The sequence below is a fragment of the Acinonyx jubatus genome, chromosome B1 (assembly GCF_027475565.1).
Source record: "Acinonyx jubatus isolate Ajub_Pintada_27869175 chromosome B1, VMU_Ajub_asm_v1.0, whole genome shotgun sequence".
Taxonomy (NCBI): Eukaryota; Metazoa; Chordata; class Mammalia; order Carnivora; family Felidae; genus Acinonyx; species Acinonyx jubatus.
Genome location: NC_069382.1, coordinates 25,398,230 through 25,423,879, shown reverse-complemented (window position 1 = coordinate 25,423,879; position 25,650 = coordinate 25,398,230). Strand labels below are relative to the sequence as shown.

Genomic DNA, 25,650 nt, shown 5'->3' with positions numbered 1-25,650 from the left:
GAAACCGAGGGCCGAGGTGCGGACGCCCGGAGGCGGCCGCCGCGGCCAAGCAGGTCCCTGTGGGAGGGGCGGAGGGGGTGCGAGCGGGAGGCGGCGGGGAACCTCGCGCGCGGCCGGCTCCGGGCGGCGCCGACACCCCGCCCCGCAGTCTCCGGGGACGGAGCAAAGGTCGCCCCGCCCCTACTCCTCGCGCGGCTCCGCGGCCCCGCCGGCCTAGCGCGGGGGAGTGAAGAGGCGGCGCCGCCCGGACGGCCCCACCAGGCTCGGTGGCCGTGCCGCTGCCCTCGTTCGCGGCCGATCTGGGTTCGCCAGAGTCTCTCCCGTTCCCGCCCGAGGGCCCTGCGCAGCCAGCCTCTCCCCGCTCCGCTCTCGGCGGGGTCCGGTGTCAGCTCCAAGTTTTGAGCCGTTGCCTTTCGGGCGCTCGAGGCCGAGTGGGCGGTGCCATCGCTCCCTGCCTTTCGGGAGATGCGCCGGCAGGTGCGCACGGAGGGTCCGGTCGAGTAGGGCGTCCGGGAAGGCACTTCATTTGCTTAATAACACTTGCTCAGCGTGCTTCGTAAAAGCTTCATGCTCCGGTTTAAGTTTGACTCAAAAGAATCAAAGGGAGTGTTTTCCTGGGATGAGGGTTTCCAAAGGATGATGATGATGATGATGATGATGATGATGATGATGATGATGATGATGTTGTTGTTTTAGCCCCGTGGAAGATTTTGAAGAGACCAAACAAGGGAAGGGTGCTACTGGGTGTCCTGTCTAGCACACTTTTCAGTTGTATCTACCACAGGATCCTAATGCAAGTAAGTTTGTGTCAGTAGAACCTAAGTGATTATTGCCTAGTCGATACTGACCAATTTGTAAATTCATGTTAGCTGTTTACCTGTCAATGTAACATACTTCTTCTCTTACTAATAATAAACAACATCTTTGACACCTGTTCATTTTATATTTGTGTGAGAGTCATGATCTTACATTTTACTAAAAATTCTTCTTAATATTTTTCTCAGTTCCCCTATTTCTTACAATGGAAGTGCACTACCTTTATACTTGGTTAAAATTAAAACCACATACTTCTAAAAACCAAAGTTAAGTGTTGACTTGAAACAATTTTGAGCATTCTAGAGTGGATAATACCAGGGAAAGGAATCACGTCTCATGTCTTAAAAATTTTTTTTAGGGGCACCTGGATGGCTCTGTCGGTTAAGCAGCTGATGCTTGTTTGGCTCAGGTTGTGATCTCCTGGTTCATGAGATTGAGCCCTGCGTCAGGCTCTGCACTGACAGCGAGGAGCCTGCGTGGGGTTCTCTCTCTCTCTCTCTCTCTCTCTCTCTCTCTCTCTTTGCTCCCCTCTGATCTCTCTCTCTCAAAATAAATAAACTTAAAGTATTTTTTAAGTTGTGGTAAAATACACATGGCATGGAATTTACCATCTTAACCATTTTTAAGTACACGGCCCGTCGGCATTAAGCTCATTCAGACTGTTATGTTGCTCTCACCACCAACCATCTCTTGAACTTTTTCATCTTCCCACACTGAAACTCTACCCATCAGCCAAAAACTCCCCATCCCACCACCGGTCCTCAGGCTTCCAGCCCCGGCAACCACCATCCCACTTTCTGTCCCTGTGAATTTGAGTACGAGAGACACTTCATATGAGTGAAATCATATAGTATTTATGATTGGCCCATTTCACTTAGGATAATGTCCTTACGATCCATCCATGTCGTAGTGCATACCAGAATTTCCTTCCTTTGTATGGCTAAATAATATCGCACTGTATCCATATGCCCCATTTGGTTTATCCATTCATCCTTTGATGCACAGTTTGATTGCTCCCACCTTCTAAGTTGCTCTAACGGCGATTAGATGACATTAGAGAGCCTTGAGTCAAAGTCACACTCCAGAATATACACACTTCAGCTGTCTTCAGCTATTTACCTATATTTGTCTCCAGTCTCCAGAGACTTTGATGATGAACATAGTTCCTGTTACTAATACTCTTTCACTGGTAAAATCATTCCTGTCTGAGATTTGTGGGTCGGCTAGATATACCAACAAGGCATCCTTGCCCCTCCAGATACAGGTGTTGGAATCAGGACGCCCAATACCTGCAAGAATATTGCCCCAGCCTTGATTTCAACATGTACACACACCTGTGAAACCATCACCCTAATCAAGATGGCAAACCTATCCACTACCTACAGAAGTTTCTTTCTGCCCTGGGTACTCCTCCCTCGCATCTCCGCCTGCCACCCCTATTTCCAGGCAACCACTGATCTGCTTTCTGTCTCTATAGATTGGTTTGCATTTTCTAGAGTTTTGTGTAAGTGGAGTCCAATAATAAAGACCACATACAAGAGAATATCAGCATGTCTCCCATGGCCCAGCAGCTCCCTAATTTGTCTGAACTAAAGATCACCTGGGGCCATCACTTAGGGAGAACACAGATTCCCACTGAATGGGACTCCTCTGGGTAATGTGATGACATTTGTGTTTACAAGCCCCACGGAGTTCTTAGGCTTAGGGAAGTATAGGGCACAAAGCCAGTGCAGCCAAAAAGAAAACAAAAAACAAAAACCACAATTGAAATCCTTTTCAGCTCTGAGAGGATATTTTTTCTTTTGAATGCATTTCACAGTTTGCCTTTACCTTGGAGCCTAACTTTTTGTTGTATAGGACAGCAAAGAGACTTCATAAAGACTTTATGGGATCTGAATCACCTTCTCATGTAGATTCCTGTGTGGATTGAATGAAGTCCAGGCTGTGTGACCTGGGAGGGCCAGAGTCGGTATGTTCTGCCTCCTGTATCTGTCTCCTGCCCTTCCATTCCTCCGCCTTCCCCACTGCCTCTACCTAAGCCTGTGACGTTCTCCCATCTTCCCTTAAACTGGCTTCTAACTCGTTTCCTACACCCGTGCTTCCTCTCTCCCTTTCTCTTAGCCACACCGGCCTTCAAAGCTGAATCTTGTGCCTAAATTAACCGCTTTTAATGCCATCTACAATGCAGCCCCAGCTACCCACTCCTACCCATCTCCCTTCTCCCTATCTCTTTCTCACACCATTACCCCCCAAAACTGGATTTTTACCCCATTCTTTTCCAAAGCATTGTGTTCCCTTTTGTCCCAAGATCTTTGCCTCTTCTGTTTTCTTTTCCTAGAGTCCTGCCTGCCCTTTCCCAACCCCAAGGTACCCTTCAGACCTTTGCTTAAATGCTATTTTTCCTGGGAGGGCTTCTCAGTCTCCTGGATTGAGTTAACTTTTCCTATTGGGTCCTGCCATACACCCTTTTCTATTATAGCACCTGCCACAACTCCTCATTACTTGAGTCACCTGGTTGTCTAGCTAGGTTGTAAATTCTTTGAGGGCAGGGGTCATTTTCCTCTTGTTCTGTTCTGCCCTGAAATCCATCTTAGAGCCTGGCTACCGTATCCACTTCACAAATCAATTGTATCTCCTTCTGTCCTGCATTCTTAGACATCGTATCCACAGACTGCTCTTACAGATGACTGTCTGGCCAAAACCGGGTGTCAACGCATCTCCGTAAAGAAATTTGCTGGTTTGTTGCTTGAATGCTTACTAATCCTCAGCATAGAAAACAAGGAAATATAGGATAGCTCCAGATATTTAGGACGATGAAGTGGAGCCCTGTGGGGGTAACTCTCTATGATAATGAGAGAAAGAAATGATAGCACTTAGTGTAGTATCTGATTATAGACCTGAGCTCTTTGTTCTGTGGGCTCCAAAGTTCACCGTAAGGCGGAGTGAGACACAAAGCACGAATCGTGGCATGGAATGAATTATTGCTAAGATTAGTACCTGTCAGTGTAAGCTGATCCCCAGACCCTATAATAGCTTTCTTTTCTGAAGACGGGCCCTATGGTAAGACAAGACTCTATTTACAGTGCCCTAGGTTTCCAGATGAATAGTGAGTTCCCAGCCATTGATTCTAAAGGGACTAAGGCTAGGTGTTCTGTCGGCCTTCACAGAGTGGCTCACAGATAACACCTAGTACAAAATCCCAGTCTTCCGCAGTGCCTTATCTTGGAAGTCACGTTACAGACTTCAGCAGGCCAAGAGGTTCCCAGAGGTGTCCTCAGAGTCCCTATACAAGGTCCTTATACTTTACTTCCAACAGACGAAGGCCCTAAACACTGTCACTAGTCTTTCAACGGCCAATCCACTTCAGTAGGTTATAGAATAAAAAATAACTGATCAAAAATTAAATTATAATCATTCTCTATTGTAAAACAGCATTAAAACAGCCTGAGCTGAACTGGGTCCCTTTGATATTAGCATCAGCTTACCTTGTTGGCAACTAGCCCAACAGTGATTTTTCTAGCCTTTGTGCCCAAAGTTGTAAAAAATATATAACTTTTGGTGTCTAATTTAAAGTGGTACCCAGTCAGCTCAGTATCACATCACCCAGATTTGTTTTCTTTGTGGAACTTATCACTACCAAAACTTTTCAAATTAATTATGTATTGACCCGTTTATAGTCTGTGTTTCTCCCATCGCATTGGAGGATCCAAACACTAGGAACCTCGCTACACTTGTCCGTGGCTGTATCTCAGCACCTAGGATACTGCCTAGCTCACAGTAGGTACTCAATAAATGTGTACTACATAGATGAAAGAAGTTTCATAAAATTCCCACACTATAACACATATGGAGGTTACAGCATTCATCACTTAAAAAAAAATCTGTGAATTTGACTACTCTGTGCACCTTAGGAATTCTACACTATTTGTCTTTTCATAACTGACTTATTTCTCTTAGCATAATGTCCTCAAGGTTCATCCATCAGGATTTTCTTTCTTTTTGTTGATTTTTAAAACTTTATTTATTTATTTGGGGGAGGCAGAGAGAGTGTGAGTGAGCGTGAGTGGGGGAGGGGCAGAGAGAGAGAATCCCAAGCAGGGCTTGATTTGGGGCTTGATCTCATGAACCGCCAGATTACAAGGAGAGTGGAAATAAAGAGACAGATGCTTAACTGATGGAGTCACCCAGGTGCCTCCAGAGTTTTCTTTCTTTTTAAAAGCTGAGTTAATATTTCATTGTATGTGTATGCCACCTTTTGTGTATCTAGTCACCTGTCAATAGACATTTGGGTTGTGTCCACATTTTGGCTTTTGTGAATAAGGCTCCTATGATGGTATATCACTTCTAATCTATCATATTTCACTCTGTATGGTGACTGCCTACCTAAAGCAAGAATTGGAGGCCCTAAGTGGCTCAGTTGGTTAAGTGTCTGACTTTTGATTTTGGCTCAGGTCATGATCTAATGGTCATAAGATCAAGCCCCACGTTTGCACCCCTGCTGGGCGTGGAGTCTGCTTGGGATTCTGTCTCTCTCTCTCTCTCTCTCTGCCCCTCCCCTACTCATGCTCTCTCTCACAAAAACAAACAAAAGCATGAATCTATTTTCCATCCCTCTCATATGTATCAGAAGGCATTCTGGGGTATCATGCCACATAGGAAAAAAAGCTTGCTTAAGTTTTATCTTCTGAGGGCTCCAAACCTTTCTTGGCTTAGCATTAGGATGCTGCTTTACAAAGATAAGGCTGCATGGTATGGGTGGGGTGTTCCCAGGACCCAGTTGCCATTCGCTATCTTACACAGCCTGCTTCTCTTCAGCCCTGTCCATTCCTGTCTACTGCAGAGCAAACATATTTGCCATGCCATGGACTAGATTCCTGTAGGTCTTTGACATAGTTTTCATTTTGAGATTGGGTATTTTCTTATTTACAAGTTCATGTATGTGTGCACACATGTGTGTGTGCATGTGCAAAAATTTATGCTGCATCACAACCATGGCAAACTCCTAAATGGAAAAACCGAGAACTATAATGATAGTAATGCTTTCCAAGTTCATGTAAAGATTCTGTGCAAATCCAATAAAAAGTCATGCTAAGACTGAACAGGTAATTGCAAAGCTCATTTGGAAATATAAATGAATGAAATACATTAAGAAATTTCTGAAAGAGCAAAATGTGAAGTGCACACATGCTGGTTGTTAAATGTGCTATAAAGGTCTAATTAATAATTCAAGTGTGAATGTAGTACTAGAATAGGAAGATGGATTAATAAAAATAGTCAAGGGGTGCCTGTGTGGCTCAGTCCGTTAAGCATCTGACTTTAGCTCCAGTCATGATCTCACAGTCTGTGAGTTCGAGCCCCACGTTGGGCTCTGTGCTGACATCTCGGAGCCTAGAGCCTGCTTCGGATTCTGTGTCTCCTTCTCTCTCTGCCCCTCACCCGCTCTCACTCCATGTCTCTCTCAAAATAAAGAAACATTAAAAAATTTTTTAAATAAAGTATAAAATATAGTAAAAAACACAGATCCTACTTATATATAAACTTATAATTTGATAAGGTGGAATTTCAACTTATAGAGAAAGGCATGAAAATTCAGTTGTGTTGTGGCAACCCCTGAGTTTTGGGAGAAGGAAACAAACATATGTCTGCATCACAAAATACATAGAGAACCAAGGAAAACAAGTTTAGGTGGACCATATTGTTACATACAAAAAGGAATTCTGAAAGAAGTGGAAGGAAGTAGAGAGGGGGTTAAATGTATAGGCTGTGCAAAGGCTTTCTAAGCAAAACATCAAAGATGGCAATTATAGAGAAAAGGCTTGGCAGACTTAACTGTATGGAAGCTTAACATTTTAACTTTAGTAATGCCTCAAAATTTGGACACATTTTTTTTCAGTTTTTGTAGCAGAAGAGTAGTCGATATTTTACGTCTATATGGCAAGTCAATAGGAACAGTTAATACCCCTGTGAAAACTGGGCAAAGAAAATGCACAGTCATAGAAGTAAATAAACACCTATAAGTATAGTCAAAAGTGTTCAGTTAGGGGCACCTGAATGGCTCAGTCGTTTGGGCGTCTGACTCTTGATTTCGACTCCAGGTCATGATCTCATGGTTGTGGCATCGGTCTCTGCGCTGAGTGTGGAGTGCTCAGGATTCTCTCTCTCTGCCCCTTTCCCCCACTCACACTTTCCATCTCTCTCTAAAAAAATAAAATAAAATAAGAATTAAAAAGTGATCAATTAAATGACTCTTAATTGATCACTTTTAATTCTTATTTTTAATTAATTAAATTATTAAATAAATTAATTAATTTATAATTTAATTTTATAAATAAATTAAATTATTAAATAATTTCTTATTTAATTCTTATGACTCTTTTATTCACATAAATCCAAAACCAAACATGGGGAAGCCAGTTTTCTCTTCTTTTTTTAAAAAAAATTTTTTAATGTTTATTTTGAAGGAGAGAGAGACAGAGAATGAGCAGGAAAGGGGCACAGAGAGAGAGGGGGACACAGAATCTGAAGCAGGCTCCAGGCTCTGAGCTGTTGGCACAGAGCCTGACGTGGGACTCGAACTCAAGAACCTTGAGACCATGACCTGAGCTGAAGTCAGATGCTTAACCAACTGAGCCACCCAGGTGTCCCCAGTTTTCTCTTCTTGAACTGGAAATGTTAAGGGGAAAAATACTACCCAATCTTGGCTAGAGTTGGGGAAAAAGTCATTACTGAAGGGAAAGTAAATAGTGAATTTTTGCAGAGGTGATGTTGCAGTTTGTTTTTTTAAAGACTTAGATATGTGCTGTCTCAATGATTTATCAATTAACATTCTAGGTATTTGCTTCAAGGAAATAAACTAAGGATGTGGGAAGATGTAGCTATAAGGATGTCCACTGTAGTACCCTTTATAATAAACACATTATAAAATCAAATTGCAGTATGAAACCAATTAGGTTAAAAAGATATATACGTGTATTGGAAAACAGTAGAAGGAGATACACTAAAATATTAACTGTTCTTGAAGAGGTGTGATTTACTATTGCTTTTTATTTTCTTTGAGATTTTATACATTTTCAATTTTTCCTTTCTGTAGAATTTATTTTATTTATTTTATTTTTTAGAGTTTAAAAAAGTTTACTTATTTATTTTGAGAGAGGGCACAAGCAGGAGAGAGGCAGAGCAAGGGAGAGAAAGGACCCCAGGCAGGCTCCAACTGCCAGCACAAAGCCTAACAAGAGGCTAGAACCCATGAACCATGAGGTCATGACCTAAGCAGAAACCAAGAGTTGGATGCTCAACCAACTGGGCCACCCAGTCACCCCAACCCATTTTGAAAACTCAACTTTTGCAAGTTTACAGTCAGTTAAGTTTCTCCATCTTTTGGACTTTGAAAGTCAAGTTGCGCATTCTTCTGACACAAACATCTCTTCCATAATTGTGAATGCGCCACCTTTTAAAATGGCCACAACTAGACCTACTCTTAGATGAAAAATAAAGCTGAATTCTATTGTGACGTGACGTTCAGTAGTTCCCAGAAATGCACACACAAGAAATGATATGCACTTATTTCAGGAAGAAAATTGGGTGCTATTTTTCTATATTTCCAAGTGTTTTTCATGTTTACGCATGATATAGAAGCACTCTTTACATAGTGACAAACAGCAAGGGCAAAATTCAACACTTAAATCAGTCATGAGCCTCAAAATTTACATTCGAACTTCACTTTGAACTTCCAGAATATATTTGGTAACTATAGTGTAGATTGGTAAATAGATGACCTTATATCCCATTTTCCTATTTTTACATTATTTCTTCTTTTGGAAGGTCATTTTTAATAATATCATGGCTGTAACTGTAGTCAATGTTGTATGGTTACAAACAGTTAAGAAACACATTCTTTTTCTTCCTGGATCTCTGAATACACTTTCTTGTGGTTGCTAAGCAGATAGTACAAGTCCATGAATGACTCAATGTTTTGTTTACCATATTATTTTATGTCTAAATACATGTGGGAAATCCCTTAAACCCAGTAATAGGCAAAAACTGTATACTGCTAGGCATTAAGCTTCAATTAGGAAGTTTAAATTAAAGGGGAAGTTTTTAAGAATTTTTTTTAAAAATCTTTTTTTTAACATGTATTCATTTTTGAGAGACAGAGAGGCAGACTGTGAGCAGGGGAGGGCCAGAGAGAGAAGGAGACACAGAATCTGAAGCAAGCTCCAGGCTCCGAAGTGTCAGCACAGAGCCCGACGTGGGGCTTAGACCCACAAACAGTGAGATCATGACCTGAGCCGAAGTCAGAAGCTCAACCGACCGAGCCACCCAGGCGCCCCTAGATTCAAAGGGAAGTTTTAGCCTAAAGATATCAAAGCTATAGTGCTTTAAAAGGAACTGTTGCCCCATTCCATAGGATTCAATTTATATGCATAAAGTAAAAGTTAATAAATTTGGCAAACTCTCTTGTCTGTATTTCTGTTCTCTGCCACTCATTGCTAAAAGGAGAAAACACTCTAGACCGCCCTGGAAAGTTCTGTGTCCTATCTTGCTCCTTTTCACAGTTATGTTTCACATCAACAGACGGAGATGGGGTGAATTTCACTGAGGTAGCTTGAGTATGAGGAACAGAGAGGTTATGTATCACTGACATGTGGATAGTGATTTCACATGCACATCGTTGAGAAAGGTGCAGAAATGTGTATTGCTCACCTCTGGGTTGCATGGGATTTGGTTAGCCCAGGAGCTAGAAAATGAATGCCGTAACACAGAACAATTTCTGAGCATGAGCTTTTGAGAAAAAGTTCATTTTCCCATCAGGCCAACATTCTCTTCCACCTCCATTTGGTAGAAGCCATTCAAAACAGAACCTGTTAAACTTGTAAAACTTGTCAGTTGTCTGTGAAGTTGGATGCCATCGGTCAGGCATTTTAATCAGCTTTTTGGTTCACCTGGATCAATAACAACACATCGTGTTAACAACAGAGCAGGTACACTTCAGTTCTTGACCCGGACAAAACCCAACAAGGGGGACATGGACGAGCCTACCATGGTGTGTCCAAAGAAACACTTGTTGGGGCTGGAAGGGCCATGAGAAGGTGGGCTCCAATCTTCTTATTTTCCTGATGTGGATTCAGAGGTGTGGAGAGGAGAAGCGACTTTCAGACTTATAGAGTGAAGACAGTCAGTGCCAGCTCTGACACTGAACAGACGTGAGTGTAAGCCTGGCTCGGCCATGCTTTGTTTGCCTTTGGGCACATTCGGCTCTCAGGGTCTTAACTTTATTCTCCAAGTATAAAATGGAGCGATTAGCTCCTACTCAACCAGAGTGTTATAAAGATGAATGAGTTAACGAACCTTCATAATATATGTAACATATACTAGGCAGTTTAAAATAATATTTTTTATTAACATCGATGAGACTAGATTCATCTGTATCTGGGTGATCGTAGAAGGAGTTACATAAAAAGTCTTAGAAGTTGGTTCAGTCTAATTTTGATACAGAACTCTAAAGCTGATTAAAAATATTTTTTCTCAGGGCACCTGGGTGGCTCAATAGGTTAAGTGTCTGTCTTTGGCTCAGGTCACGATCTCATGGCTCGAAGGTTTGAGCCCCACGTTGGGCTCTGTGTTGACAGCTCAGAGCCTAGAGCCTGCTTCAGATTCTGTGTCTCCTTCTGTCTCTGCCTCTCCCTGCTCAAGATCTCTCTAAAATGAATAAATGTTTTTTAACATATTTAAAAATAATAATAAAAATATTTTTTCTTGGTCACTGAAAATGTAATAGAGCATTTCTAAAGTAGAATGTTGCTATATAATTGGAGACTACAAATGTAAATTCTAAATTGGAATAGCACTTTGTTGAGGATACATAAGATACAGTCGGTAGAATGAGGAAGGCAGTGAATCAAAAGAAAATGACCCCATCAGAATTGGAATCTTTCTGCATGATCGTTAGAAAGATGGTCAGTTGATGCCCTATGCTATTATCAAACCCCAGCCACATGTTGTTTGTGTTTTGATTTAAATATATTTAAAATTTCTTGGGTATTTGATTTTACTAGAGTGCAATTCATGAACAATACTCATCACGATATTCCGAATGGCTTCTGGCTGTGTGGTAAACAACAGTCTTAATTAACTGGAAAAGGTGCCCCCACTTTGGCTGGGGGAACACGCACTGATCCCTTTGAGAGGGGGCTGACTGGGGGATTGGTCAGCTGGAAGATTCCCAGGGGAAGCAATGACACAGGATTTAGAAGCCCCGGCTGTGCCACTTGTTAGTCACATCGCCTGTAAAACGTTGCTTATTGCTTATCGTGGGGGCATTAAAACTCACCTCCTGGAGGCAAGAGTTCTTATCTATAAATGGTTAGGAGAAGAGGAAGTTCCTTAAGGGAGACCTATAAAGTATTGAATTTTGAACTGCATGATAAGGCAGGTAAAAGTAAGGGAGGACATTGGTAAGAAATGACATCCTGGTGAGAGATTTGGCTACTTTAAAATCCATTTGTAGACTTTAGAGAATCTGACAATGTGTTTTCCATTCACATATAATTGAATTATGACTAATCCGCACTTACGTACAGCATGATTTCTATCTTCAAGCCTGAAAGTACTGAATCAGTGGGCCTTGGCTGCATAAAGAGTATATCAAGAATCCATGGCTTACAACAATAACTTATTATTTCTCTTCATTCTGTGGCTTGGCTGGGTGACGCTTCTGCTGGCCTTACCCTCTGACATGGGGGCTGGGGGCTGCTGGGGCAGCTGAGGTGTCCACACAGCCTGGCCTGGCCTTAGGGTCTCTCGGCATCTTGGAGGCTGCCGGGGGCACTTTGTGTGTGGTTCTGGGGTTCCGGCAGCAAGAGGGGGCCGCTCTAATGCACCAGTACTCTGCAAGTCTCTGCTCGCTTTTGTCAAGTCACACGGCCAAGGCCAGAGTGAGTGTGGGAAGGGATTGCCCAGGGCATGGATAGAGAGAGATGAGAACAAACTGGGGCTATTACCTGCTTGTTGCGGGCCTCGTTTTTCCAACCCACTTTGGATTGACTTCCCCCAAAGAATCCTACTTGCAGCTACCTCTTCACCATCCCTTTGGCAAAAAGTTCCAGCCAGGGCCTGTAAAGTTAAAAGGACAACTCTTGTAATATTTTGTTAGGCGTTCAGGATTTACACTTGGTCTCTTTTCTGCTGTTCTCTCTTCAATAAGACATAAATTTCACTGCTGATTAACTTTGTCCTAAGGGACAAAAGTCCCAGCATGACTTTTGGAGATGATGTGCCCTTGGGAAATGAACAGATGGATTTCCTTCTGGGCAGAAGAGGAGAACCTTATAAATTCGCCCCCTATCTGCTTCAGCACATTCCTCTTTGTCATCAAAGCATGCCCTTGAACTTCCTTGCAGTGCGTCTCAACATCACTGTTTGGAATGTGGCCCAGTGTCAAGGGTTTCTCATTGTCTAGATATGTAACTAAGGAAATGTGTTTCCTGGGAGTTTTAAAATTCCAATCTATAGTCTAGCTAATCTGTTTATTCCTGCAGATAAAAAGGAAAAAATGTATCAAACATTGTTTTTATTTTTACTCAACCCACATCCTCATTCAGAAGTTGAACTGTTGGCCGTATCAAGGGAATCAGGTTCTTTTCTGAGCACCGGACCAATTACCAGTTCCTGGTGAATATGGAAATAAATGGCTCTCTCTTTTTTTTTAAAGGATATGTTGTACTATTCCAGTGCTTAAAGTCAAATTGGACAGAATGTCGTGTCAAGCCACTTGAAAACAACGAAGGACGTGACATCATCTCGTCTCATTTGGTGAGCTGAACGTATGTGCCCATTGTCCCACATACTTCTTTCTTCTCATTTCAGTGACTCTTTCCTTACTCATTTAGTTTGCTTCTATGCTTGTCACTTGAAAACGATGTTCTCTTGTTTCTTGGACTTTCTCTAGTGGCATAATCCACCCCAGGCCACTGCCATCCCAAGGCGCACACAGATTCTGTCTGGTACCGCGTGGGGTCCTCAGGAGGAACAATGCCTACCTGTCACGCAGGGCCGTGAGCCCCCTTCCTAGAGGGGAGGGGGCAGCCTGAGGGAAGCCAGTGAGAGGACACACGGTGAACTGGTCCTTGGAAGATGAGACTTCGGGCAGGTAAAGGGGAAAGGGTGTCAGGCAGAGGAACGGGCAGGCCCAAGACCATGGAGTGGTTCTTAAGAATCAGTGAATGTGTGTTGGTGTGAATGTGTGCACGTGTGATCTCATGAGCAGCAGCAGCTAAGGTGTCTTCTGGACGAAGCTGCCATCTGAGGGGCGTAGTCTTCATTCTGCAGGCAAGAAAAGTACCGTGGCTGGAAAGGGAATGCCTGACTTGGTTTTGAGCCATCTCTCCAGCAGGACCGAGGGAACACGGCAGGGAGACTGGCTAGGAGGCTGATTTTGTAATGCTGCAGGTGATAGGTGTCAGACTTGGGACAGAAGCGATCGTACTGGAGAAGAGAAAAGCAAAATTAACGTGGTGGGGGAAGGATGAGGGTGATGCTTAGCCTGGTGTCTGGGTGAATGGTGAAAGCCACGTCCAAGAGTTAAGATGGGGACTCGACGCTGGGGTGTTGGTGAAGGAAGACGGCCAGGGCTTGAGATGTGGGTGTGGGTAAATTTGCCTTTGGAGACTTTGGAGGTTAAAAAAAAAAAAAGATTCTATATACTCAACATCATTCATCATTAGGGAAATGCAAGCCAAACTACAGTGAGCTATCACCTCACACCTGTCAGAATGGCTAAAATAAAAAAATATGAGGGTGCCTGGGTGGCTCAGTCGGTTAAGCGTCCAACAGCAACTCAGGTCACGATCTCGAGGTTGGTGGGTTCGAGCCCCGTGTTGGGCTCTGTGCTGACAGCTCAGAGCCTGGAGCCTGCTTCAGATTCTGTGTTTCCCTCTCTCTCTGCCCCTTCCCTGCTCTCTCGCTCTCTCTCTCTCTCAAAAATAAACATTAAAAAAATAATAAAATAAAAAACACAAAGAAAAACCAAGTGTTGGTGAGGATGTGGAGAAAAAAGAACCCTCTTGCACTCTTGTTGGGAATGCAAACTGGTGCAGCCGCTGTTGAAAATGGTATGGAGATTTCTCAAAATGTTAAAAAATAGAGGTACCCAATAATCCAGTATTGCATTGCTGGGTATTGAGCAAAAAATACAAAAACACTAATTCAAAAGACTACACACACCCCTATGTTTATAGCAACATTATTTACAAGACCCAAATTACGGAAGCAGCCCAAGTGACCACTGATAAATGAATGGATAAAGACGAGGTGGCATATACACGTAAGGGAATATTATTCAACCATAAAAAAGAATGAAACCTTGCCACTCGCAATAACGTGGATGGAGCTAGAGAGTAAAATGCTAGGTGAAATAATCAGTCAGAGAAAGACAAATACCATATGACTTCACTCATAGGCAGAATTTAAGAAACAAAACAAGCAAAGAAAAAAGAGACGAAATAAGTGAAAGGGATTCAGGGTACACCTCCCAGATGAGCAGAGAGTCACATAGAGAATTCCTGGAGCCTGCATTTTACACCTGAAACTAATATAACACTGTAGGTTAAGTGTATTGGAGTTAAAATTTTTAAAAAATGAATTAAAAAAGAAAAAGATTCCATAGATGACTCAGAGATCTGACAGGGATCAGGCTGAGGTGTGATGCCTTTGGTTCCAGCCAGCTCAGTACCCCTTAGGTCTGCCAACCTCTTCAGACTTTCCTTCTTCACCTGTTCGGGTGATCTCGCTGTCAACTTATAGTCCCCTAGATTTTTAGTGTTGCTTTCTGTATACAACAATAAAATTACACAGTTTTTTTAATGTTTATTTATTTTTGAGAGAGACAGAGACAGAATGTGAGTGGGTTAGGGGCAGAAAAAGAGGGAGACACAGAATCAGAAGCAGGCTCCGGGCTCTGAGCTGTCAGCACAGAGACCGATGCAGGGCTCGAACTCATGAGCTGTGAGATCGTGACCTGAGCTGAAGTCGGTCACTCAACCTACTGAGCCACCCAGGCGCCCCTAAAATTTAAAGTGAAATGGAAAAAATATAAGGTCAATTCACTTGAAAATAAAAGTGACTAACATAACTATAACTATATATATATATATATATGAACTATATATATATATAAACTATATATAAACTATATACATATAAACTATATACATATAAACTATATATATAAACTATATATATATATATATATATATATATATATATATATATATATATATGTATTTTGAAGAGTATAGAGTTGTCAGTTTTCCTATCTCCCTTGCTCTGTTTTTACCTTTACACCCATAGCTCGTATGTATCCACTTCTTTTCCCTCTCTCGATATTCTTTTCCAATCTTCCATTTAGAGGGTAAGAGTATGGGACATCTTTCCCATCTGTGTTCTGCAGGGTTGGTCAACTACCACCTCTGGGAGGCAGTGGGACAGAAAAACTTAACTCTCCTCTTCTTTAGGTGTCTCCTTGAAGCTTTGGGAGCTCAGATTGATAGCATTTTCATCCCCATTCGTTGATCCCTGAAACAAAAAGATACACCAAAACTTTATTATTCAGGCAGTAGAATTGCAGATTATAGGCACGGTTGAAGAGTTTGGTGAATTTCGGCAACGATTCTGCCTCTTATAAAATTGAGATTATATATCTTTCATGAAGAAAGAACAATGGCTCCCATTTTCTGGGTGCCTACCCGTGTGCCAGTCCGGCGCAAAATCCTTAGCTCACACCCACTCATTCTACGCCTTTGTAACAGGATGTTAAATGTGACGTCTCTATGTATTTGGCAGAGGCTTCAAAGCTTGGGAACAAGGGATGCCAGACATTTCTGTAGAACCTGTTCTGCCACCATCACCCATCACCCACCTGCAAGACAAAGTGAAAAAATCCACTGAGAAAAATCACGGCTTGAGTTTGTCATTCAGCAATTTTATGCCGTGATAGAGAGCCATGTTCTTTATAAGCGTGTCAGGCTTGATCTGTTGTATGGTTCGGTTTAACTCAAGTTTTATTTCTTAGGAAAACCAAAGCCCCTCAGACTCTACACGAGTCCTTTTTGGTTCCCAGAGTTTGGAGCAAAGGCTCAGGTGACCCCACAACTGCAAAAGTCCATCTTCCCATCTGAATTGGTAAATAGGCCCAGTGAAGAAAAGTGGCAAAGTAGTATATTCTTAACATTTCCCTAGAATAAGAAATACAAGGATAGCGTGACGCTAGCTTATGAACACCCCCTACCCCCCAGATTTTTTTAAAAATTATTTTTAAGGTTTATTCATTTTTCAGAGACAGAGAGAGACACAGCGTGAGTGGGGGAGGAGCAGAGAGCGAGGGAGACACAGAATCTAAAACAGGCTCAAGGCTCTGAGCTGTCAGCACAGAGCCCTGGGACTCGAACTCATGAGCCATGAAATCATGACCTGAGCTGAAGTTGGACGCTTAATCTACTGAGCCATGCAGGTCTCCCCGCTGTCCCCACAGCTTTTTTATTTCTTGTAGTGTTCTTGTGTAATGTTGGCATTTGGAGTTTGTTAATTTTCAGTTAACTCTTACATTAGTTTCCTACAGCTGCCGTGACAAAGTAACACAAACTGGGCGGCTTAAGACAACAGAAATCTATTCTCTCACAGTTCTGGAGGCCAGAAGTCTGCAGTCAATGTGTTGGCAGGGCTGTGCCTTCTCTGAAGCAGAGGGAAGGATCCTTCCTTGCATCTTCCAGCTTCTGGTGGCCCGAGGTGTTCCTCGGCTTCTGACAGCATGACTCCAGTCTCTACGTCCATCATCACGTGGCTTTCTCCCTGTGTGTCTGTGCACAAATTTCCCACCTTTTATAAGGGCACCGGTCATATTGCATTAAGAGCCAATCCTTCTCTGGTATGACTTTATCTTAACGCAGTTAATTACAACTGCAAGGACCCTATTTTTAAAGAAGGTCATATTTTGAGATACTGAGGGTTAAGACTTCAACATATCTTTTTTTGTCAGGCGAGGAGGGAACACAATTCAACCCATAGCAATAATCAATCATGTTTCCAGTCCACTTGGAAGCAGAATTTCTTCTTTGTGAAGAAATCTAAGGTTGCCTCTGAAGCCTGCCTTCTCCTGGGGGCCCGTTCTGTCTGCTCTACCGCTGGGCATCAGATCCCCCACCAAGACACAAGGGATTTCATCCATTGCTGGCCCTGAATTATGTAGGGTATCCCTCCTAGAATCTTTACTTTATAAATGTCAACCATTTGACTTGAGCTGGAAGAAAAACACTTCAGGATAGAGCAGAGGCAGAGAAAGGAGCAGGGGAGTGAGAAAGTCCCCAGGATGCCAGAGCAGCACGGGAATGCCTCAGAAACACATTGCCAACCAACCCGGCCCTCTGTATGCTGCTTTGGACGGAGTTGGCAAAATGGACGTGGGTTGAAATCGGTCTTTGAATGGCAGTTGTGGAAAGTCACTCCTGGCAATCACACCCTATCTCTGCTGAGTATGACCGAGACGCATGCTAGCGGGTTGAATGGAGCAACTGGGGCTGTGCACCGACCAGAGGGCAGCAGCAGAGAGGGACCCCATCTGGGAGCCACGGTCAGGTGGCATTCCAGCACTGACAGTTTGTGGCATTTTCCCAAGAAGGACCGATTACGTTTGTTATCCAAAATTAAAACCATTTAGCCCTTCCTTCCACCGCCTCCTTCTAACCTCTTCTCCAGCCAGTGGCCCTCAGCGATGCTGATGTGCAGAAGCAGATTAAGCATGTGATGGCTTTTATTGAACAAGAAGCTGATGAGAAAGCAGAAGAAACTGATGCAAAGGAAGAGCTCAACATTGAGAAAGGTCGTCTTGCGCAAACCCAAAGACTGAAAAGGATGGACTACTGTGAGAAGAAAGAAAAGCAGACTGAGCAGCAGACGAAAATTCAGATGTCTAATTTAATGAATCAAGCTAGGCTCAAAGTCCTCAGAGTGAGAGATGACCTAATTACAGACCTGCTGAATGGAGCAAAACAGAGACTCGGCAAAGTGGTAAAGGATACAACCAGGCACCGGGTGATCCTGGATGGCCCGGTCCTCCAGGTTTGTACCAATTGTCGGCGCTCCGAATGATCGTTCGCTGCAGGAAACAGGATTTCCCTCCGGTAAAGGCCGCAGTGCAGAAAGCGATTCCTATGTACAGAATCGCTGCCAGAAAGAGATGTTGATGTCCACATTGATCAGGAGGCTGCCCTGCCTGAGGAAATAGCTGGCGGAGTTGAGATCTATAATGGGGATTGTAAAATAAAAGTTTCCAGTCCCCTAGAAAGCCAGCTGGATCTCATAGCCCAGAAAGCAGATGATGCCAGAAGTACCGGGTGCTTTATGTGGTGCAAATGCCAACAGGAAGTTTTTGGGCTTAGCCTTTGGGAGCGGTGGACATGATCCACGGCTCTCTGGGAAGGAGGTGTTCCGATCTGTGCCACTGAAGCCTTGGCAGACTCTCTGGCTCATTCTCAGAGGTGCTCCTGAGGCACCTTCTTCCCACTTCTGCAGAAGCACCATGAACTTGTGTCTACCTCCCGCTGCATCTAACACCTTACCTGCTATACAGAGGCTGCTATATAAACACATGAATAAATAACTCTTAAGGCAACATGTGACTGTGTGAGCCTTGAAATCTTGAGTGGAATGAAGATCACTACTTTTACGAATGTTAAAACAGCAATGGAGCCCAGTGTGGGGCCTGAACTCATGACCCTGAGATCAAGACCTGAGCTGAGATCAAGAGTCAGATGCGTAACAGGCTGAGCCACCCAGGCGGACTTCAACAAGAAATTTCTGATGCCTTAAAAACTTGTGTTGTTTCCTATAAAAGATTTGAGAGGTAAAGCTAGAGGTGGGGGGGGGGGGGGGGGGACTGCCAGCTTGTAAACCAAACAAGGGATAGTGATTAAAATGTGACAAAAACCTTTCTGTATTTAATGAATGGTTTCACATCAACAAATAACAGGAATATAAAAAATACAGCCATTTACACTGCTTGACATTCAACCGTGTCATTGTGCTAAACAGGAAAACAAAGGTACTTAACCTTTGGGTTTTTTTTTGTATTTTGATGGGAGGTGACTGGGTCTAGTGGAAATAATTTGGGTCTTGTATAATATTAGCATTTGCTGTTTGTTCATTTAAAAATTTTGGCGGGTAGGGGCGCCTGGGTGGCTCAGTTGGTTGAGTGTCCGACTTCGGCTCAGGTCATGATCTCGTGATCTGTGAGTTCGAGCCCCGCGTTGGGCTCTGTGCTGACAGCTCAGAGCCTGGAGCCTGCTTTGGATTCTGTGTCTCCCTGTCTCTCTGCCCCACCTGGGGCATGAGCCCGCTCATGCTCTTTCTCTCTCTCTCTGTGTCAAAAATAAATAAACAATTAAAAAAAAAAATTTGGCGGGTGGGAAATAAACTTTCCTGCTTTGAGTTTTCTCGTGCATTAAGCGAAGACAATGACATTGGCATTACGGATATATGCACTACGCAATGGCAAATGTGCTAGAACGGTACACACCGCCATCTTTTTTTTGTCCTCTGATACCACCCACCTCTCCTTTCAGAGACTGGCCCAGGACTTGGCCTCCTACCAGGGTAAGTCTCAAAAGAGTTGCCACCACACCTGCGCTCTCACCCGGGTCCTTTCCCACCCTACTCCAGTCAGTTCTCTGTCCCTGGAATTCTGCAGGCACGGCCCCCGTGAAGTTCACCAGTGACTTCCATCTGCTACCTCATGCTCAGCCTTCTGTCCTCAGAGCAACATTTCCCAGCTGAGTGCTCTGCCCTTCTGACAACACGTTTCTCCAGGCTTCCAGGACTTCACAGTTGTCTGGAATTCCCCTCACTGCACAGTCCTTTTTCGTGTCTCTGTAGTTTTCTTCTCCTTGTGGACTTCTAAGTGGGAGAGTACTCCAGGCCCCCGCTCGGGGACAGCCTTCTCCTGTCCTCCCCTCCCTGCCTAGGCCATCAGGTCATCTCACGCATATGCCAACGACTCTTGGTCTGTCGCCTTACCCTGGGAATTACATGTGGCCACGTCCACCCAGAGGTCAATAGGATACTTCAGCCTTAACATAACCCAGAGCTCCACTGAGCCTCCGCCAGTCTTCATCGCCCTCCACGAGTCTTCCTCTTCTGACTCCATTGATGTCCCTTCCATCGAGTTGCTGGGGAAAGAACCCAGAAGCCATCCTGGACTCCCATTCTGTCCCTTTCCATGTCCGACCATCAAAGTTGTATCAGGGTTGCTTCCAGAACGTATCTTGAATCCAACCACTTCCCATCATCTCCGTGGCTAAAACTGTAATGCCAAACACCATCATGACTCCACCTGGTGTCTGCCTGGTGGCTGGTCACCCGAGAGTCCATTATCCACACAGAAAGCGAGAATCAGATGACGTCACTCTCCTGCTTGAAGCTTCCCAGTAGCTCTTACTGCCGCCAGAATGGAATACGAAGTCCTTGGCCTGGCCTGTAGTTCTGACACGACCCGGCACCAGTCTTGTTCTCCACCTGAATCTTTAGTATTTCCTCCTCATCCGTCCAGACCCAGCTTCAGTGGCCACCGGTCTGTCTCCCTCGCGTGTCATGCTTCCTCCTTCCTTAGCACCTCTGCACTTCTCTTCTCTGCCAGGAACTCTCCCCCTGAGACTGTCGTGTGCTCTCTCCTCATGATGTAGGTCTTCGATGGTTCCTGCTCAGAGACGGTCCTGATGTGCCTGGCAGGAAGGGCCTTCCACCCCATTTCAATGCTTTCCATTACCTCATTTTACCCTCTCCTCAGAACACAGCTCCATCTGACACTATACCTGGTACTTCTCTCTTTATGTGACAGTGTGACAACAGTATGTTTCTGATCCATGGAACGGACAGAGAAATCCATATTCTACATGATACACAGAGGACAGGCTCATGACATTTGTGTGGGATGAGTGAAACTTTTAAAATGCCGATAAACGGTAAGCATTCAGTAGATTTGTCTCCTCCTGTCCTTTATTTTGGGGGAATAAATTTAAAACCTCTGACTTCTCTTTGTATATTTTTATTATGCTGCCCTTTATTGTGGTCTCCACGTGTTAGGGTCTAGGCTAGGGGGTGAGGATCTCAAAATGAGTGAAATCTGGTCCTTTGGGAAGGTGTAATCTAGTAGGTGAGGTAGGCACATCAATAGACGTTTTTAAAAATTGTGCGAATATATATATGTGTTTATTATACATAATATGATATCGATCATTTTAACCATTCGTATGTGTACAATTCAGGGGCATTAAGTACATTCGCAGTGTTGTTCAACCGCTCTCTCTCCAGAGTTCTCATCATCCTGCCACAACTCTGTACCAATTAAACAATAATTCCCCCCACCCCGATCCCAGGTTACCGCTCTTCTACTTCCTGTCTCTATGAGGTTGCCTATTCCAGGTACCTCCTATAAGTGAAGTCGTATAATATTCGTTCTCTGTGTCTAGCTTATTTCACGGAACATAACGTTTGCAAGGTTCACCCATGTTGTAGCACTTATCACAATTTCATTCCTTTTTATGAATAGTATTCCACTGTATGTATATAGCTCATTTTGCTTATCCGTTCATCTGTGGATGGCATGTGAAAATGCCTGAAATATAGCAGGTACTCAAGAAACATTAGTTTCTTTCCTTGATTGAGTGATTGACTCTGTTAGGTCACCACGGTTGAGGTAGAAGTAGCATCTACGAGGTGGAATATTTTGGTATTTTGATACCATGATTTGCCAATTTTAGGGCTGAGATTAGAGAGAGATGTACTTGGTGAGAATAACCAGGAGGGAGGCAAGGCGTGGGTGGTCCGCACTCCCATCTATATACAGGGGGTGACTTGGTGGAGGCGTAAGTTATGCCTAAAAGGATGATCGATGTGGGGCGCCTCCAAATGAGGATGGATATGGGCTTCGTAAAACCTTGTTCACTGATCCCACCAAATATGATTATTGCTGGAAAATACTTGTCAAGGCCCAAGATATGCTTCGACTGATCTTTTGGCTCCACCTAATGGAGTGAAGTGGTATTTCATTGTCTTAAAAGCCAGACGTAGTGGTTGTCTTTAGACCCAATTGTAAATGGGGTGGTGTTTGTATGTTTATGTCTATGGTTGTTCTTAATCTAAACGTGCCTTGTATCATTAAGAATTTAGTTAGGATAACTCTAGAATGTGTCTCATATGCGTGCTACAGGAAAGCAGAGGCAAGGGACTGCAGTAATTTGCCCAGGGTTACTCAGTGAGTTTAATACTTGTCTTGCAAGAAACTAATCATCTATTCCATGCTGCCCAGGACACAGAAACCCTGAGACTTCGCATCAGACCATCCCACAGGTAATACAGTGTTTATCTGGCACAACTGGGAGTCCTGTGGCTCTAACTGCTTGGCCTGAGACCAGTGGGCGGGCTCAGAGCTCCTGGTGACTTTTCTAGTGCTCTCTGTTTTTATCTTCATTGTCTTCTTCGGTGAAGTTTACGTCCACCTCTGGCCTCTGGCTTTGCACAGCTGCTCGGTCGCCTTTTCACAAAACCTTCTTTACCCTATGCTATTCTTCCATTTGTCAGCAGGTGTCGGCAAATCTCAGGGAGTAAAATGCACTGTACCAAGATGCAGTCTTTTGTCACAAAATTGGGGAGGAGAGGAGACAGATGAAGAAAATGGGCAGTGATGTACCAATTGTGCCTATATCGGAGTGCACTTCCTTAAAAGAGAGAGTGTCGTCCTTGAGACATGGCTTGAGATCGCGGTCTAAATATCAGCGCAAGTCTTTCAGGGGCCTCGTCACTTTTGTTACTTAAGTGACTTAAACTCTGAGCCACCACTACCCCGTCTGTAAAAATGAGAACAAACCCTACCAACCTCTCAGGATAAGATGCCATAGAATGTGTTAGCTTCCTATACTTCCCTATTGCACCCTGGAAGTAGAGTGTTGGTAAAAAAAAAAAAAATGGCGGGGAGAAACATCAGTGACTGCCTCCTCTCATTCATTGAGCTGACAACAGATCAATTTACATTAAAAACGTAATCTATAGTCTCTGCATAGATAAGTCATAGAAGGGTTTATTAATCCCCTGTAGCAGCCACAACCAATTACCACAGAGGTTTATTGCCTTACAGTCTGAAAGCTGGAAGCCTGAAATCTGGCAGGGCTGTTCTCCATTCTTTGGCTGGTGGCAACACCACTCCAGGCCACTCTGCCTCAGGGTCACATTGCCTTTTTCTCCTCTGTGTGCAGACTCACTCTCTGCCTTTCTCTCTAATACGGAAATGTGTGTTTGTACGTAGGGCCCACCCAGATAATCCCTCCATGAGATCTCTCCATCTCATGGTCCTTAATCACATCTGCAAAGACTTGCCATATAAGGTGACCTTTGTGGGTTCCAGAGATGAGGACCTGACATCTTTGGGAAACCAGTTGTCAGCCCACCGCAGAGGGGATTAGCGAGTGCGCTCTTTGAGGCCCGGGCATGACCCCCAGGATGCAGGAAGTGAGGTTACCTGAGCAGAGATTGTGCAGTAATCTCTCTCTTTCTCCATTCCAAGATAGGGGGTGTTCGGGGAAAATGAACTACAAAAACCTCTACCCATATGAAAAAAGACAAGGCACCAAGATACAGGAAGCACACATACATTTTTGTCATTGGTTGGAGGATCCTTCGCAGCCCTGGAGCCCACAGCTACAGCCGCGTGCAGACAGGATGGCTCATGCCCAGCAGCACCCCAGGGACCTCAGGCCCTCCCTTCCCCCAGCCAGGTTCAGGGGGCTTAAAAGTTTCTTGGTGTCCTTAATTCTCTCAGATTTCCAGCTCCATTATCCCTGTTCTGCTGACTGCTAGTTCCCCCTCACTGAGGGCAATGCCTTTATTTTAAATTAAAAAAAAATTTTTTTTAAGTTTATTTTCATTTATTTTGAGAGGGGGGAGGGGCAGAAAGAGAAGGAGAGAGAGAGAATCCCAAGCAGGCTCTGCACTGTCTGCGAACCGCAAGACCATGACCCGAGCTGAAGTCAAGAGTCGGAGGCTTGACTGACTGAGCCGCCCCTTTATGTTAATTTCTTGCATGCCCCTGGAGAAGCATTCCTTGCCACCTTTAATCGAATCTAAAATGCCCTCCATTTTAAGTCATATCATTCCTTTATGTACCCCAAAGAGAGAAAAAAAAAACTGCCGAGGCTGTGACACTGTGTCTTCATGACAGCCCTGCCTGTGAGCGAAATGGTCACATGGGCCTCTCGTGTTGAAATTTCTTTCATCGATTCTGCACCACCTGACAGTCTCCCCGTCTTCAGCTGCGCTGCTTGGCTTTCGATGAGCATTGCTTTGCATGCATCTCAATAATTCAGTGTAATTTAGCTTCACATTATGTCCTTTAAAGCAGTTCTCAAACTCTGACACGCAGTCACCTGGGGATTTTGCTAAAACCCAGCTCCCGATTCAGTGGTTTAGGGTAGAGCCAAAGATTCGGCATTTCTAACGACCTCCCAGGTGATGCTGCTCGATCGTGGACCACAGTCTCCGTAGCAAGTGTAAAGCACTCGGTTGGTTTTGCAAGAAACAACGGAACTGCAAGCATTTCTTCTGTAATGAACATTCACTTCACAAATAACAAACATATGCCTCACTGCTCTGTCGCCTCGTAAGTTTTCCTTTCGGGACCGAATCGTGGTGTAATCTTTCTGAAGACATTTTACACGGCAATTAAGCCCTGCACATGTAGTACCAACAATACACATAATCCCACTGACGTGATGACAACAGCAACAGCTGTGAACGAGTTGGCACATGCAAGTCACGTTGACACCGGAGGACAGCAATTGTAAGATGTTTTGGATCAGAAGATACATTCCAATGTCAAGCTGTAGAGATGTTAATGTATGAAAAAAATGCGCATCTTGGAATCAATGCAAAATGGAAAGTAATTTATTCTTTCCGTTCTCTCTTTCCTATTCTTTTTTTCTCCCCCTCTTAATTTGAAGAAATTTCCTTCAGGGGTTGGTGTAACCTAGTATCTGCCATAAGTTGGCTTTGCTCTTTGGGCACGAGTTCTCTATCCCATCCAGTCCCATCCAGGGCCCTGTTTGGGCAGTCAGGGCAACTCTCACCCCACTATATTGCTTGAGGTTCTCTGTACTGGGGCTGAATGTCACCTTCAAGCCTGGCTGCTCATTTTCTTTCCCCCCAAAGCCTCTGAGGGCTGAGTTACGGCTACATCTTCTGTGAACTTGCAAAGCCAACGTGCTGCTGGCATGCCAGTAAATGCACTGAGCCTAGCACAAAGTAGGTGCTGAACCGATGTCTGTTGAATTTGGTGTGATAAGTCAAGACTGATCAGTGATGCCTGAAATTTCTGAGTCACAGAGGATGCATTTTATCTCAGGAGCATTTAGTGCTTTACATCAGCTTGAGGTGAGGTTGGGGCGGCAATTTCTATTTGAGAGTAGTTATGCTGGGAATTTTTCTCATCAATTCACATGTTATCAACACTTGGCCTAGTGTGGAATATCATCAGAAAGAGGGGACAGGATAAATAAACACACAATTAAATTAAATCTGTAGATCCACATTTCCTGTGCAAAAAAGTTTGAATTTCTAGGGATTAATAGGTGTGCCAAAGAAATGATTCTGTCTGCCATGGGAATTAAACACGCACCCGTTTGCCCCCCAGTGAACTCAACTACAAAACCTGGACAGGATACATAGCTAATAAGTTTGGGAAATTCTGGCATAAACCAACTTAAATAGGTTTCTTTACTGTACAAACCTGGATTGACTTTA

At 43.9% G+C, this 25,650-nt stretch overlaps 2 long non-coding RNA genes and 1 pseudogene across 5 annotated transcripts in view; 2 read left to right on the top strand and 1 right to left on the bottom strand.

Moving 5' to 3' along the window:
• The first annotated feature begins 93 nt into the window (after positions 1 to 93).
• LOC113604664 (uncharacterized) lies at positions 94 to 14,556 on the top strand. 2 transcript variants are annotated; one of them, XR_008295891.1, is made up of 5 exons: positions 94 to 477; positions 697 to 797; positions 2,674 to 2,785; positions 12,527 to 12,627; positions 12,764 to 14,556. It is a non-coding gene; the product is annotated as an uncharacterized LOC113604664 (long non-coding RNA). The 2 variants fall into 2 exon arrangements; XR_008295890.1 differs by lacking the exons at positions 2,674 to 2,785; positions 12,527 to 12,627; positions 12,764 to 14,556 and adding an exon at positions 1,175 to 1,312 and having other exon boundaries at positions 102 to 477.
• Positions 11,479 to 25,650, bottom strand: part of LOC113604661 (uncharacterized) — a 188,407-nt gene continuing 174,235 nt past the window's right edge. The window contains exons 4-7 of one of the 3 annotated variants that reach the window (XR_008295892.1): positions 16,490 to 16,667; positions 15,558 to 15,730; positions 15,149 to 15,387; positions 11,479 to 11,928 (exon numbers count right to left, since the gene is read on the bottom strand). This is a non-coding gene — a long non-coding RNA (uncharacterized LOC113604661). The remainder of the gene's footprint in view (positions 11,929 to 15,148; positions 15,388 to 15,557; positions 15,731 to 16,489; positions 16,668 to 25,650) is intronic. The other 2 variants (XR_003426662.2, XR_008295893.1) reach the window with 2 other exon arrangements.
• On the top strand, positions 15,142 to 21,226 carry LOC128314355 (V-type proton ATPase subunit E 1-like; annotated as a pseudogene).